General features: G+C 40.9%; 1 protein-coding gene across 3 annotated transcripts in view; it reads left to right on the top strand.

Annotated features, from left to right (window-relative positions):
- The window catches only part of KCTD1 (potassium channel tetramerization domain containing 1), a 69,348-nt gene that overhangs the window by 3,380 nt on the left and 50,693 nt on the right, over window positions 1-15,275 (top strand). The window lies entirely within an intron of this gene.

Here is a 15,275-nt window from a genome sequence, read left to right as displayed (position 1 = left end):
GAATAACCTCAAATGCAGGAAACAGCCGGGAGAATACTCAATTACACACTAGTAATGAGGGTGTAATTTTAAACTTCAGAAGTTAACAAGAGGGTTAATATGGCAATTGCATTCATCTTGTATTTGTTTATTTAAAATAGCTTTGTTTCCTGGCAGTGATCCTTTTTTTTTTTTTTTTTTTTAAAGGCAAATTGGCTTTACTTGAATTAGTTACCATAGTGGCGAAATATACAGTAAGAGCACAATTAAACGGGTTTAGGTGCAGCTTAGCTGTGGAATGAGCCCAAATTCGTTAGATGTGTTTCATTAAGGTAAAAACCAGTGTTGTCAAAAACGCTGTTGAGCTGTGCCTTAATGTGTGCCTTGCGGAGCCCCCTCTGCTGTGTGCCAGCACGGGCTGGTGCCTGCTCCCCATCCCCTCCAAAAGTACTTTCCTCTCGGGTGTTTGAGCGCTGGAGCTAAATTACTTCAATTAAAGACTCACTGCACCTCTGCAATTGGCTTGAAGTTTGGAAGTCATTCTAACTAAATCTGTAAAGTGTATGCAGTTACGTTGTGCCCCATAAAATACCGTGTTTCAGGCAAGAACTTTACTGCTGGCCGCCCTACATGATTGCAAAACCCCTCTGACATTCTTGTGTCAAGTAATAACAGGGATCGCAGTCGTCAGCCAGAGCGCGCGGTGCTGGGCAAGCACAGGTATATGACATGCCTGAGCTGTTTCCCGAGTGGAAATACCAGTTCTGGACAGACTGACCCTTTCAAAGAGTTTGCCAACTAATCAACCAGCCTGAAGGCTAATTGGGGTGGGGAGGGGGAGGGCAGGGCTCCCAGTGAATGCCTGCATAAGCGTCTATGTTCTTTAAGGTACCTGCGACCTCTCCTTTCTTTTAGGGAGGCTTTTTTTGGACCACTTCAGTGGAGTACTGTAGCTTGATCTCCTGCTGTGTGTATCTGGTGTCTCTGAATGGCTTAGAGGCTTGATTATGTGCAGATAATGTTTTTGTTCTAGCTCATTATTTCAGGTAAAAGCAAATGCTCCTCGCTGTATTTAACCCTAGATTCCTCTTTCCCTTGCTTTTAATGACCGTGAAAGTAATTTCGAAACTTTAGCTTTTTAGGAGGAGCACCACACGTTCGTCTGGCAAGGGGAAGAGGGAACTGGGCAGAGCAGTCAGTGGTCACAGAGTGTGCGTGTCTTTAACCTGTTAAACGAGGTGTCTTGGTACTTTCAGTTGTCAGACTAGAGAACTCGATCTCTAAGCTGGCCCACAAATCTCTTCACACTTGCATAAAGCTTAGGCGAGGAGAAATCCAGCTGCTGTAGTGTTTGTTGCAAAGCTGTGCTTCCTCCGGGAAGCGTTCGGAGCTGTAATTCTCGTTAACAGCGGGCTATGGGGAGAAAGGGAGAAACAGCGAAGAGAGAGTACAACAGGCATCTGCTGTTTTCCTAAGTGTATCAAGAAAGAAAATGAGCAATCAGCAAGGGTACTAGAACTAGGCAGTGTGGGTTTTTTTCAGTAATTATATGGAAATGTTCACCTCTATTCACAGTTTCATGAGTTAAACAAGGTGCCCAGTCACTTTTGTACCTGAATTTTGCCTTTGCTACAAACCTCATTCATTTAAATCTTTGAGAAAGAGAAATGTCTCTCTCTTTTTTTTTCATCACCAATTTTTCTTGTGTCAATTTTAACTTTTGCACTTCTGGGGTGTGACAAAGTGAAAAAATACTGGCTGTGGAATGGATTTCCTTGGGAGAATGTTAATGCTGAACTTTTTCTCTCTAGCTACCTTTTATGATACTTACACTAATCGAGGTCCAGGGCATTTCCTGGGGAAATTAATGACTGGCTGGAATTAATGGCCCAAGGCAATGCCTCAAGCCATTGACTCTCCCAGCCGGTCATTAATCCCCAGGAAATGTCCTGGCCCTCAATCGTTATTGCCTAATTATAAGCAAAGAGTTTCTAGGCCTTTTTACTGAATATATCTCATCAAGTACCATGACACTAAATTCCACTGTTGACAAATATTACTGATTCCTTGAAAACACCAAGGTCATAAGTTTGTGGTTTGTTGGTTGTCTTCGTAGTTAGTTTTCCAGAGGAAAGATTCTGGTGAGCTCATGGATTTGTGCAATGCTCTGGTGAAAAAGTGGTGGCACAATATGTGGGTTTCTTAGCATCTTTATACTGTGTGTGCCTTTTTTTTTTTTTTTTTTTTTAATAGCACTAAACAAAATGTGGAAAAGATTAAATGAAAGCACTAAATGGGGTGTCTTCAATTTGCACTATCTGAGCAAGAATGGTAATTTTATGCTTTTATGTTGTAGCTCCTGTTTTTTGTTTTAGCCTCAAAATGTCTTTTCAACACTGGGTTTGTAGGAGCCTCTTCCAGAGCTCAGAAAAAGTACATTAAATGTTCATCTTGATCCAACTGTTGCTTTAGGTTTTAGCCTTAAGAGCAGCATTTATAGTGTATTTTAAGCATACACCACTGCCATCATGGCACAACTTTCCTTTCAGTCCTTATTTGCTCTGAAGTGTAGCAATTTTCCTGCCACTGACAGCAGTGCTTCAGTTCAAGTTGATGACAGAGAGATGTAATTTGGCTGTTGTTCATCTCCCATATTGCTGAAAGATGAACAATAGCTAGAGCTTAAACTTTTGATGCTACAATGTGGTGGTAGCTTTTGGGCTTTATGGATCTGGTACATGCTGAACTTACTACAGCAGTAATACCCAAAAATAGGTGTAGGAAAATAGTTTGGCCTCTGCCATGGGGGAGGAGAGTTGCCTGTCACTTGTAAACGCTTTGGTTATGTTTGTTGTGTAGCTTGATTTGGTTTCTCTGGGCTGTTTGTGAAGAATTTATCAGCTATTAAGATAACTACCAAAAGCTTAGTCATTAAAACCTGAGCCGTGTGCATTTATCTTAGCTGTTTGGGGGAATCCTGAAATGCTTTTTTTTTTTTTTTTTCTTGTGCTTTAAATTCAGAGTTGCCCTTTTTGCTGTCTTTTGATCTGGCACATGTCTTTTCATTGCCTTACACTCTCTTTGAAGGGCTGACTTTGACCCGAACCAGAAATCTAGTTCTTACTGCAGGTTTTGCAAAAGAAGGCAGAACAATAGCACATGAGGAATATGAGTAGGCAGTAAGGCACAACCCAGAGCAAATCAAACGTAGCTAATAAGTCTAGCCCTTTTTAGTCTTGGGTTTTCGAGGAGGTGGATAAGAATCTGTCTGCTTGATCTTTGATCTGGGAACATCCTGCACTTTCGTTAAATGGCGACAAAAAAGACTTGTGTTTTGTACAAGTATCTCTAGTACTCTGACCAGAATCGTTGCTAGGTGCTTTCCTGGTGTGCAGGGCAGGGGAGCTCATCAGGTAGCTTCAGGGAAGGATGCTTAGGATCGCGTTGTAAGGATGCTAGGCTTTATTTCTGCCAGGGTAATAGATGAAGCAATATCCCTATCTTAAGGGCTTGAAGTACAGTAGCTATTAAGACTGATGACTGCTAAATACCTTGTTAGTTCTTGTGACAGTGCTAGTGTTGATCAGATTTCAGAGGTTAGTGCTGGCTACCCTACTGTGTAGTTAGTGCCCATCTCTTTGATTACTGGATTATCCCAGGTTGCAGGAAAATCCAGGATTTGCTAGGTGTCTTTTTTAAGAGAAGCACTGAGGTTAAAATCGTAGAAGGTGAGGGTTAAAGAAACTTTAAAATGTGCTTAAAGAAACTGTATCTACCTTAGAGACTACTGTTTGTTACTTTGTTACTTATGGGTTTTTTAATGAGGCGGCTTTTTCATTTTCTACTAAATTACAGGTGGAAACTAGAACTGTAGAAGGGACTATTACACCTGATAGTCATCAAAATTGCTCTGAAATCCTTGGAGGGCAGGAGGATAAGGTAGTAGTGGTGTCAGGTATGGTCCCCAAAGCTTTCTTATCAATCTCCACGGTGAAATGCATGAATTCTGGCTATTGTTGTCTTGGGTGGAGGTCAGTGTTGTTTGTAAGTGAGTGCTTCTAAAGATTGTTGAGGAGAGGTAGGGTTTTTCATTTTCAGAAAGTACGATATCCCGGGCTATGTTCCTTATAATGAACATGAGGCTTGGTAGGCATGTGAGCATTTCCCAAGATGAGTACAGGGCAAGCAGAATAGAGATTAGGCTTAGTGACCTCATATACGGCTTTAGGGGCAGTACCTGAACGGAATGAAGGGAACTGTTTTTTCTTTCCTAGACTGAGGTTGGTTCGTTTTGGATTGGCTGTTAGGGAGAGAGTTGATGTAAGGTGACTTGGGAGAGTATCTCAGAGAAGATCCAAGAGCGGTGTTTTGATATGCGCCTTTAGAATGGTGGCTGTGGAGCTAAAGGTCCAATACTGTCTTTGTAGGTCCTCGTGGTTGCCTTGGCATGGTATGTTGGGGGTATCAACTTGGGTAACTATTTCAGCTGGTGACTTCTACTATCACTTAATTTTTCAAAATATCTTTCCTTTTTAGAAATTAAACTCGTTTTATTTAGTTATATCAGCCTTCAGCGATAGCAAGAATGCAAGAGGTGACCAGTTCCTTGTAGCTCAAATGAAGATAACCTTTTTAATACAATCAGGAGAAAAAAACAACATCACTGAAGTGCTGCTGTATTTTGACACTCTTTTGCATCCTATGGAATCTGAAATGACTATGTTGGTACTCTATGCACGTCAAAGATAAAATGCACAAGCTTAAAGGCAGCAGAGAGCTGATCTTTTTTCTTTCTTTTTTTTTTTTTAAATAAAAAGTATTCTGTGATTATCCTGTAAAAGATTTCCCATTGCCCACTGCTCTGCTTCTAGAGAGCAAGAGATCAGAAACTGCTCAGTCTAATTGGTGAGTCTGTATGACAGGGAGCTGCCTTATTTCATGTATGGTGTAGAAATAAATGAGTGCTTAAACCCTTTGAAACACACCACTACTGCAAAAGCCATAGGCTGTAATTAAATTGAATGTGGGGTTGTATTGTCTTGTGCCCTTGGCTATAAACTTGATAACAGGCCATGGTACCCCCACTATTGTGTTCCAAGCTGGAACCTAATTAGAGATGTTGTAGATTTTCAGTCACTTTCAAAGCCCTTCTGTTCATCTTTTTCCCTGTGTCCTTTTTGTATTATTTTGCTTTTCTGTTTCTGAAGCAACAAATGCACCCTTCTTTTCAGAAGGAAATTGTTAAGGGCATGTAGCCAAATATGTATGTGCAAGATAATTTTTTTATCACAATTTGGATTCAAGGGACAAGTGTTGGTAACTGCATTTTATCTGATGTAGGAGAGATTTGTTAGTGTTGAGACAGTAAAAATATGTAATCATGTTTCCAGGGAATGCTTTCTAAGTCTCTTCCAGGCATTTGAGAGGAGAATAAGGAAGGGATTGCAACTTCTCATAATACCTTGATCTAAAAGTAACATTGGAAGATGTAAAATTGAATTCTGTTCTGGTTGTTTTTTGGGTATTATCAACAAGGAAAGATGGCTTTTCTGGGCTTTTAGAAATTTACATGCTTTGCACTGAGCCAGTTTTAGTTGATCTGAAAACCTTCAAACTTGCTAAGGACTTAATCCCCAATGAGAACAAGTACCTTTGTTGTGTTCTTAATGCAACTTTTCGTTTCGAAAGTGATCAAAATTGTAGTGCACAAGTGTATTATAAACATTTCCAATAAATTCTTAGCTAATTGTTAAGCTTACCTACTTTATGCACCTGTACACTTCTGTAGCTAGGGCTGATCATTTTAATGAAATGGAAATTGAGTGAAATTTTAAAGCCCTATTCATTTTACCAATGTATGGAATTTTTATTTTTCAGTGTATCTTTAGGGCACATCTGCTCCATGTAGCACAGTTCTGAGCTAGCTGCTCGGGACTTCTGACTTGCTTCAAGTCCTAGTCTGAGTGTTCTGATGTGGTTTGCAGTGTTCTTGGTACTTAAAATAGGTCGTGTAGTCTGAATAATGCATTATTGTGTGACTTCTGGAAAGAGGTAGTCACTTCTCTTCAAACAGTGGTACCAGCTGTAGGAAACCAATCCTTCCCCAAGGTGGGGGCAGGAGATGAGGACTGAGTGGAGCTTTTTTGGTAGTGGGGGTAGCTTGTGGTGGGAGGGAGGTTGTTTGGTAGGTGCTGTTCAGGTAACAGAGGCTGGAATACTTGTCTGTGTAAAGGGAAGAGAGCAGAAATCTCTTTACAGGAGGAAAGGTGTGAAGCTGAATTTTGGCTTTCCTTTCTTTTTCCTTACCCAAAAAGTCCTGTGGAGGAGCTGAGGTGCTTTCTGAGCTGAACTTATCTCTACCACAGTGCTTCATTTCCCACTCTCCTCCTCAAAGTCCCCAGGGACCAGGTCTGATGATGCTGTCATTTGTTTTAGTTTGGTTTTTGATATCAGGAGTGAGAGGGAGAGAAGCCTGTGTAGTTGAGACTCCTGTGCTTGGTAGCTCTAATGAAGGAGCCACAGCTCTCAGGCTCCCTGGCGAATTGACACCTGTGTACTCTGTTACTACTTCTGTGTCAGTCTGTCAGAAGTGTAATGCATAAATGAATTACTTCCCTAAAACACCTTTATTTTAAGCTTTTTTTGCGTGTATGTGTCTGCTTATGTTTATTCAAAGTTAAAGATTGCTGGAAAAATTTCAAGAGTGATTTCTCAACACCCTTCAGCTGAATCCTGAGCTTTTACTCAACATATATGTGTGATAAATTTAGCTGCTTCTTTCGCCGCTGTTGATTTTTCTCTGTGTGGTTCTAGTAGGCTTCAAAAGCGGCAGAAGGAGGTTGGGCTGCAGTAAGGGCGGTGCCTGATGCCTTGGCTTTGAGTTATTGAAGTCTGGTGTAGTCATACTGAGCTCTTACTCTGATCCAGGGTCACTGGAGGGGAAGCTTGTCCTCACCTTACTGGTGAGAGCTCTTGTTTCATGGGTGAGGTGTCTGCAGTGCCCACAAAGGAACAGCATTGAAACTCTTGAGCTCGATAGCACCAGTGGTTAATTACCGAGCATCCTGTGGCTGAAAGCTCCCCTGGAGAAGCAGCAGCGGAAGCGTGTGGTGTGTCTGGCCGGGGTGGGGGGTGGGAGCACGGGTGTGTGGGTTTAGCAGGAGAGAGAAGGGGTTTGCTCACCTTGTCCTCCTCGCTTCATTTCTACTTGGGGTGGCTTGAGACTCTTTTTGACCTTGTGCCTGAAATGCGGGGAAGAGGAGAAGCAAGGAAGGTGAAGTGAACTTAAATAGCTTCCTTCCTTCCTTCCTTCCTTCCTTCTTACAAGGGCTGGCTGCTTTACCTGTGACATGCCTGATAAATTCCTTCCCTTGCGTTGAAATCGCCCCATTCAGAAGAATTCGAGTCATCTGAAGTGCTGTAATTAACCCATCTAGTTTTGATGCCAAATTGGGAGGACCTAGCTGAGAGTTGGGTTGACAAGTTGGAAAGTGTAAATGGGAGCACAGATGTCGTAACAGAATCCTATGGCTGTAGTACAAACTGTGTTTGAAATTCAGATGAAGAGGGAGCCTGCTTCAGTTGATTGCCTTTTTGAGGGTTTCCCCATGTTTCTAATGATTTTATAACTAGCAGCAGTGGCTAGTCACAAAAAAAGCTTGCTTGCTATTCCTCCTTATCTTAGATATGACAGTGACACCACCAAAACTGGCTGTTTGTGGTAATGCTTTTTGCAGGCTTTTATCAAGTTGGTCAGTACTAGTTTCCATCTTGGGTTTACAAAATGTCGTGTCTTTCTTGTCATCATACCGTAGTTTCTGGAAGCTCTCCCCAGACTATTGCAAGACCAGGTTCACATTTTGTTTAAGTTTTTAAAATACTTTTTAAGGGATGGGGGAAATAATAAGATGCTCTAAGCGTGTGGGGTTTGGCTAGTCAGCAGTTCAGAAAGAACTGTTTAGCTTTTCAGTTCATTTTCTCTTTTCTGTTAATTTAGTAATGCTGAAGTATGTATCTTGCTGGTTGTCTCTTCAAAAATAGAGTTTCCCTGAAAAAAAAAAAAAACCACTTTCTCTGCAAACACACACTGATCAGTGACTGATAAACTTGGGAGTGGAGAAGTAATTGTTCTTTGAGGAAGAACAGATAAGGCAAAGCTATGTGGTCCATGAAACCATGTGAAGAAAACTTAAGTGCTCTAGAACTGACTGATGCTGGTAAAAATATGATTTTTTTTTTTTTCCCAGCACAAACACTTGAAAAAGTTATATTCCTTTGCAGGGATGGCAGTGTGAAATCCCTCAGCCTTTGAATCTGTTTTTTTGCCCCCAAGTACCGTTTGAAAATGAAATAGACAGAGTGGGACTAACGTGGTTTTGGTGTCAGCCTCAAACTGCTGCAAAATCGGCTTTCTGAAGCTGCTGCCAATCCAAAGCAGTATGTGTAACACAGTTACAGTTTGATTTGTGTAAAGTAGAAACAACTTTAATGTCCTTTCAGAACTCTGTAGTTTTGCCTTCTTTTGAGGGGTATTTGACACACTTCCAAAGCAACCTTATTACTGGTTTTCTCTCTTAGAAGTCTTTGTAAGTTACCTTTTTCGGGAGACTTTTAGTGTGTTACTTTTGAGATGCACTTGAATACAAATGTTTCCACTGAAAGTACTCTAGATACAAGTTGTTCCCTTCAGTTTTAGGCCCTGAAAAGTATCAAAAGTAAGGAATTGAAAAAAAACAAACAAACAAAAAAAAAACCCCAAAGAACAAAACGAAAATTAGGTTTATTGTAACTAGGAAGTATAAATGTGTCAAAATGGTCATTGCATGTAGAATATGCAGTGACTCAGTACTAAATATAGTATTAGCTGAGTTGCTAATGCATTGTATTGATGTATGGGAGTAGCACTACACTACTATGTAACTGGTAAAATTATCCCCATGGCACAGAGCAGGATAATTCAACGCTTCAGAGTTTACTGTGGTAATTTATTAAGAAAAGATTTCTCATTCTTGTGCTGAAGTAGAATTTTAACCAAGCAGTTTTTCTCAGTACAGTATATTCACTTCCAAACTGCCAGTGGATATATTCAGGATCATGAATGTAACAGTAGGCTAGATTTGCAGCACAGGATAATGATGTGGTAGTAACTGTGACTGTCATGTAAAACTTTCAGAAGCTTGTGTATGTTGTTTTAATTGTTGAGAGATACAAAGGGATCAGGTCAAATCTGTATCTTTCAAGGAAAAAATATAATAGATGAGAATTTTTAGAAATTTAGATTTCACAAGGCCCATGTCCAAATTTTTGCTAAAACAGCAAAACACACTCCTCCTTCTGCTTGGTAACTCAGCTGGCTATTCTAGCTTATAAAGGCTTTTTTATTTCTGTAAAGTGCTGGACTGATTTGACTGGACACTTCTTTTGCTACAGGGTTATGATCTTACCAGCATTCGTTGCTGTGAAATGCTCTGGTGCCGCGGTGTCCTGGCATTGTTCTGAGATTACCAGTAACAGAGCTGCCACAGCTACCCAGCTACCCTAACCCTCACAGCAGCTGCCCCTTGCCTGGCACAGGGGGTGGCAGTGCCCTCTGTCACCCTGTCCCTCCTGCAGGGAGTTGGTTCAGGCTCCAGCCACAGGAGCGCTGCCACTGGAGCAGTGACCATGCAGCCCTGGGATGGTAGACACTGCTGCCAGCCCACGGCTCAGGGTCCTGCAGCCCTTCTCAGGCTCTCCTCCCAAAAAGGGAAATGATGCTATAAAGAAAACTTAAAATGTCTTCCCCCCAGCCCCAATCTTTATAAAATCAAAAGGCTCCAAAAAAAGACCCAACCTGAAAACTTTTGTCTTTAACATTAATGATAGTGGTCTGAAATAGCTGTTACTTACTTTATCTGAAGGGACTAGATTTTTAGGAGGGGAAAGGAGCAGATATGAGCTTTCCAGCCTATCTGGAGGCCAGAGAGGGTTAAATAACTGAGCTAGCAGGATTTTGAAGGCAGAGCATGATTACTTTGTGAGAAGAAAGAGATGGAAGTAATAAACTGAAATGGAAAGTAAGAAGGAGAGGAGAAGCAGGGTGAGAATACCTTACCAACTATCTTGTCACAGTGTATCAGTTTGGGAACTAGATTAACTTCTGTATACCAGAGTGATTCTGCTGGATCAGTTTAATGGATTCAAGGAGCAAAAAATAGCATCTCTGTTTGGAGAGAGGCTAAAATTGGAGGAAGAAATTAAGGGGGAAAAAATCCTTCTTTCCTAATGCTAAATAACAAATGTAGTAGGTGCACTGAAACAGAATTTGATCAAGGAAAAGACAGACCCAGAGGGAGGGCAAAGAAGAACTATGCTTTTTTTTTTTTCTTTAAAGTAGAAAAGCTAGAGGAAAATATAGAAGAACAGTTAAGGGGCAGGGAGGGAAGTCTGGGTTTGCCTCAACTTTAGAGTGTTTAAAAAGAAGTGAGTGGGACTTCAACTAAGTGCATTGTATTATTGCCTCTTAGGGGAACTAAAATCTAAAGGGTTTTTTTTCCTTAACCTTAAAAAATATGAAATTTAAAACAGTGGTTTCCTGTAGAGTTTTGTGTTGGAGTAAGCATTGGTTCTTGGGTATGTGTTCTGAAAGAAATCTGCTGTCAGCACGGTGGTAAAATGGCCTGTAAGCATCGTATTTGGTTTTACGCCTAATGGACAATAAAGTAGTTTCCTCAAGCTACTTGAAATACTCCTTGTAAACTAAAGTGTCCAGATCAATTTCTCATTCACATCTTATTAAAACTCACTGAGGAAGTTGGGAAAACATGGTTTTGATCAAAGTGCTGTAGAAACTATTTGTATACTCTCTTAATCCTTAAGTTACTTCATAAAATTGCTGAGAAGAACCCTAGTGGGTTCCTGCTTTCAAAGACAGCTTCATCCCACCTGGATGCCAAACACAGAGAGCAGCTCCACTGTGTAGTGGGAGGGCACACAGAATGTGTACAGGGTCGAGGGGACACAGTTGGAGTGTCTTGTTTTTCCCATGTTTACCTGACTCACAGTTTCCTACTGGAATACTAGGATTGTTGAATTATTTGCATGAGTAGCTGTCTGCATCCAAAATGACTTGTGCATGCTAGTCTATTCTGTGTATGTTAATGCCTGAATTTCTCTTGTGTAGTCAGTTCATGTTACATGACAACCTTAAATGCCTCGGTGGTGTGCTTGATCAAAACACTTTTTTTTTTCTTTCCCTTTCCTTAAGGAAACACATTGTGTCATAGCTCTGAGAAGTCAGGAATTTCTTGTTGGTAGGTAGATGGCTGGGTGCTAGCTTTCAGCAACCCGTTCTTGAGAAGAAGTTAAGCTGCTATCATACTGTACTTGCCTTTTTTCATAAAGATATTTTAAACTTTTATGATCTCTTCTATCAAGTTTCTGCCTGTGCATCTTCTTGAGTAGGAGGCTCAAATCAATATTTACAGGGTCTGCTTTCATGTTTTATATATGCAGCTATATCAAGATACATGGTTATGCATTTTATAAGAAACTTATTCAAGGGGAAGTGTTCATCTGATCAGCAGTATCTGCTTTTTTAACAACGATAGGAGGATGCTTTGAGCACTGTTGTATAAGCAGTAGGAGTGTGCTTTAGTGAAACTGTCAAATATGCTGGCTTTGTTGTGACTTGAAAATTGTGTTTAACTGTGCAGAAAAGTGGCCACCACAACACAGAGCCTCTCTGGGTAACAAGTGTGCTGCCTGCATGCCAGTGGGACAGTGCCACAAAAGTTGTGTTTCAAGACATAGGAGATGACAATGTTGGAGATGCTGTACCAGCTAATGGAAGACTGTAAACAGGATACAGGATACATGGCAGAGATGTTACTCTGGCTGCACTAGTGAAAGAGTCAAAAAAAGGGGGTGGGGAGAAAGGCCCCCAACTGTAAAAACGGAAAGCTTGTTAGCTGTCCTTAAAGTGCATTTTTTGGTGGCTCATCAGAAATTAGCAGTCTCAGTCTGGATCTTAGTGGGCAAGTATCCTTGCATTGGAGGCTACCAGAACTCATGCTGGTTGTCTCTGCTGTTGGCAGCCTGGGTGGTGAAGAGCTGCTCTTGCCCCAGAGGTGAGATCCTGACCAGCAGGACAGGGTGACGGCCACAAGAGAAAGCTCGCTCTGCCAGTGGTGCACTTGCTGCCTGGATGGTCTGCTGGGCTGTGGATGTGATGTTACCTTAAAGCAGCAGACTCCTGTACCAATTGAAGTGGAAAAACAAGACTAATGGCCAAATTTCTACACTCTGTGTCTTTCACTAATTGTGAAAAATATCAGTTGGCTTCTCCATCCTCCTGGCTTCACTATCTTCTTCATATAACTCGCTGACTTTTACTTATGGCTTCTTGTCTCTAATAATTTCTTAATGAAGCAGACAATTTTATTTTATCCTGTATGAGCTGCTTCTCATCATTTATTCTTGTTTCCCTCCACTCCATTTCCACTCCAGGCAAAAATTATTTCCAGAGAAGAAGGGCTGGATGTGTGTCATTCCAGAGCTATTGTAAGTGACCCTACAGATTTGCTTGCATACCCCATTTTCTCACCTAGAATGCATGCAAGGAAGGTCATATGGGGTCTGTCCCCATACCCCATCCCCACATCAGTGGCCAAGAGCAGATGTCTGTAGAAGAGAACAGAAATGGAGAGATAGCTGTTGCTTCTCATGTGGGTGTTATAAAGACGTTTGCCACTTCCTCCTCTGAGGTGTAAGTGATGTGTGAGAAGCACATTAATCGTTGAAAAGCAGATATTAACAGAGCCACATTGGGTCTGTGGGATGAATGGACCCCTTTACATCTTCCTCTCAAACTGTTTTGATGGGAATGTTGATTAAAGACAAGGTAAACTTGTTTGTACTTCATTCATTAATAACAAACTGTAAACTGCCCTGCCTCCCCTCCCCATGGGCAAGGCACTTGAGGAGATGCCAGGCAATTAAAGTACTTAAGACAGTAATTACAGTCAAATATACAACAAAAATAAAATCACTGCACATGATTTTTTTTTATGCTTGGTTTTGTTCTATGCTTTTATTAAACCGCAATTCTTGCCTCATGATTGAACAGGAATCTATCAACTGGTAATAACAAAGTGTTTGACAACTTTCTTCGGTTCATCTGGGTATTTAGTAAACTCTTTGATGGTCTTCCTTCTGAATTCATCACAGCTCAGATTCCTGTTTTTCAGATGTATCTTGCTATATAAAGCTGGTGTACCTCTGAGCCCTAGCACCAGTCAGTAGGGAGGTGATACCAATGCTAACTTGAAACTCTTCCTTTCTTACTTTTCTGGCTGATTTTCTTACTGTACAAGGAGTAGCATCTCTAGTTATTGTGATGGTTAGGAAGGGAAGACTGAATTAGGCTGAGGTGTTCAGTTGGCTTCAGATATTTGAATTGAAGCTGATGCATTTTAAACTCCAGAAATTAGTGTCCTCAAGTTTGATTTATGAACCTATTTACTGAGTTAACATCCTGCAGTAGAAAGTTGTGTGTGTCAGCTCAGTATTTTTAAGTGAAATTCTAAGGGACTTCAATATTCCAGATAAAGTACACTTTAAAAAGACAGAAACTTAGCTGTAATGAGATCCAGCTGGTGTGCATAAACCTTTCACGTTGCGTTACATAGTTAAGTTGGTAAGTAATGTATGGGGAAAAGTTCTGGTGGCTTATTCCTTTGTACTGGAGTTTTACGAGGCTGTATAAATACTGTAAGTATTTAATGGGGGAAATGCAGGATTAAAAGCAAACAGCTGATGATGCATGGTACAGAAATGTCATAAAGCAAATGTGTAGTAGTATCCTTTCAGTAAATACTAAATGACTGAAACATGACAGTGTTCACCTATGTTAAAATAGCTCTCATAAGAACAATTTCCAATTGATTGATTTGATTAGCGTGACTAGTTCAGAAGTAGGTCGTTTTATGCTGGATGGCATCAGAGTGTGGATTCTCTCTGAGTAATGTTTTGACTGGTTTTTTTATTCGGTAAAATCTACATCTCTGTGGTATTCAAAGCAGAGGACAGGCTCATGGGCTCCTTACCATAACTTAACCTGTTCTCCTTTTAACAAACTGTAATTACAGAAGTATAAACTACATCTTCATTTATTTCAATGGTAAGAGCATGGGAGAAGAATGTGGGAAGGCATTCCTTGTGCCGCCATCAATTTGGTTGCCTTCCTTGCAGTTGTTTCATAAACATCCTAGAAAGCTCCTGAAAATACCGAATGTGGAATGTGCCAAAAGTGGTTAAAATGAAAAACTTTGTCCTCTGACAGACAAGCCCTGGCAAATCTTAGCTTGATGCTACTGCCCTCGGCTGCCCTCCTCCTTTGTGGAAGGCTTTTGCTCCCTTGTGGAGTCAGCAAAAGGAACTGTATGCCTGCACTTTAGCAGCTACAACAAACCTTGGTCAAGAGATTAGTATTTTTTGGGTGCTGTCATTGTCAGCAGCAAATTGAATTGCCATGTTTAGTCTGTGGACTGGAACAGAGGAAGCAGGGGCATGTAGTCTATTTTGCCAGCTCTGCTATGGGGGTGGTAGCCCTGGGGAGAGGAGTGGTTAAAAAAGAGTAGTCCGAAATTGTACAGCTATTTGCTGCATGATGATGTCTGTGCCCTCAGCTATCCTCGTTTAAATGGAATGGTCAGGGAGGTATCACAACATATTTAAAGCTTAGGTAGCTGCTCTTATGAAGAGTATAATTTACAATAATTGCCGCTTTTAATAATGAACTGATCTATTTGAGATGGCTCAATGCCCATTAAACAGTTAAAATGACAACTTAGTTTTAAGATGCTGTTACCCATGTAGGTATATTGACCTCAAGCTGTTCAGAGGGATATTGTGGGGTGATTTCCATAGCAAAGGTATATTATGCTTAGGCACCCTTCTGCTAAAGGGAAACTGAATTTTGAACTAGAAATAAATCTTCACTTTCTCAAGATCTATTCAATGAAAGGTGAAAGGAACATTCAGAATGTAAGCGAATAGTAAAAATCTTCTGGTTCTGTGCGTTTGTAAGTTCTCGTAAATCAGTCATCATGTTCCCAGTCGTGACAACCACGTCCCATACTCCGACATTGCAGCCACCGCAAAACTCAAGAGAAGGATGTAATCAACCCCTAATAAAAGCGGCAAGCCAAACGAGTAGCATTATAAACCCAAGGTGCTGTCTTGCAGATTTCTGACTTAATTTTTTGCAGGCTCTCAGTATGCCAACAGGCTCTTTAAATCTTCCTCCCTTTCCTCTG

The sequence above is a fragment of the Corvus hawaiiensis genome, chromosome 30, assembly GCF_020740725.1.
Source record: "Corvus hawaiiensis isolate bCorHaw1 chromosome 30, bCorHaw1.pri.cur, whole genome shotgun sequence".
NCBI lineage: Eukaryota > Metazoa > Chordata > Aves > Passeriformes > Corvidae > Corvus > Corvus hawaiiensis.
This window is presented reverse-complemented; position numbering and strand designations above follow the sequence as displayed.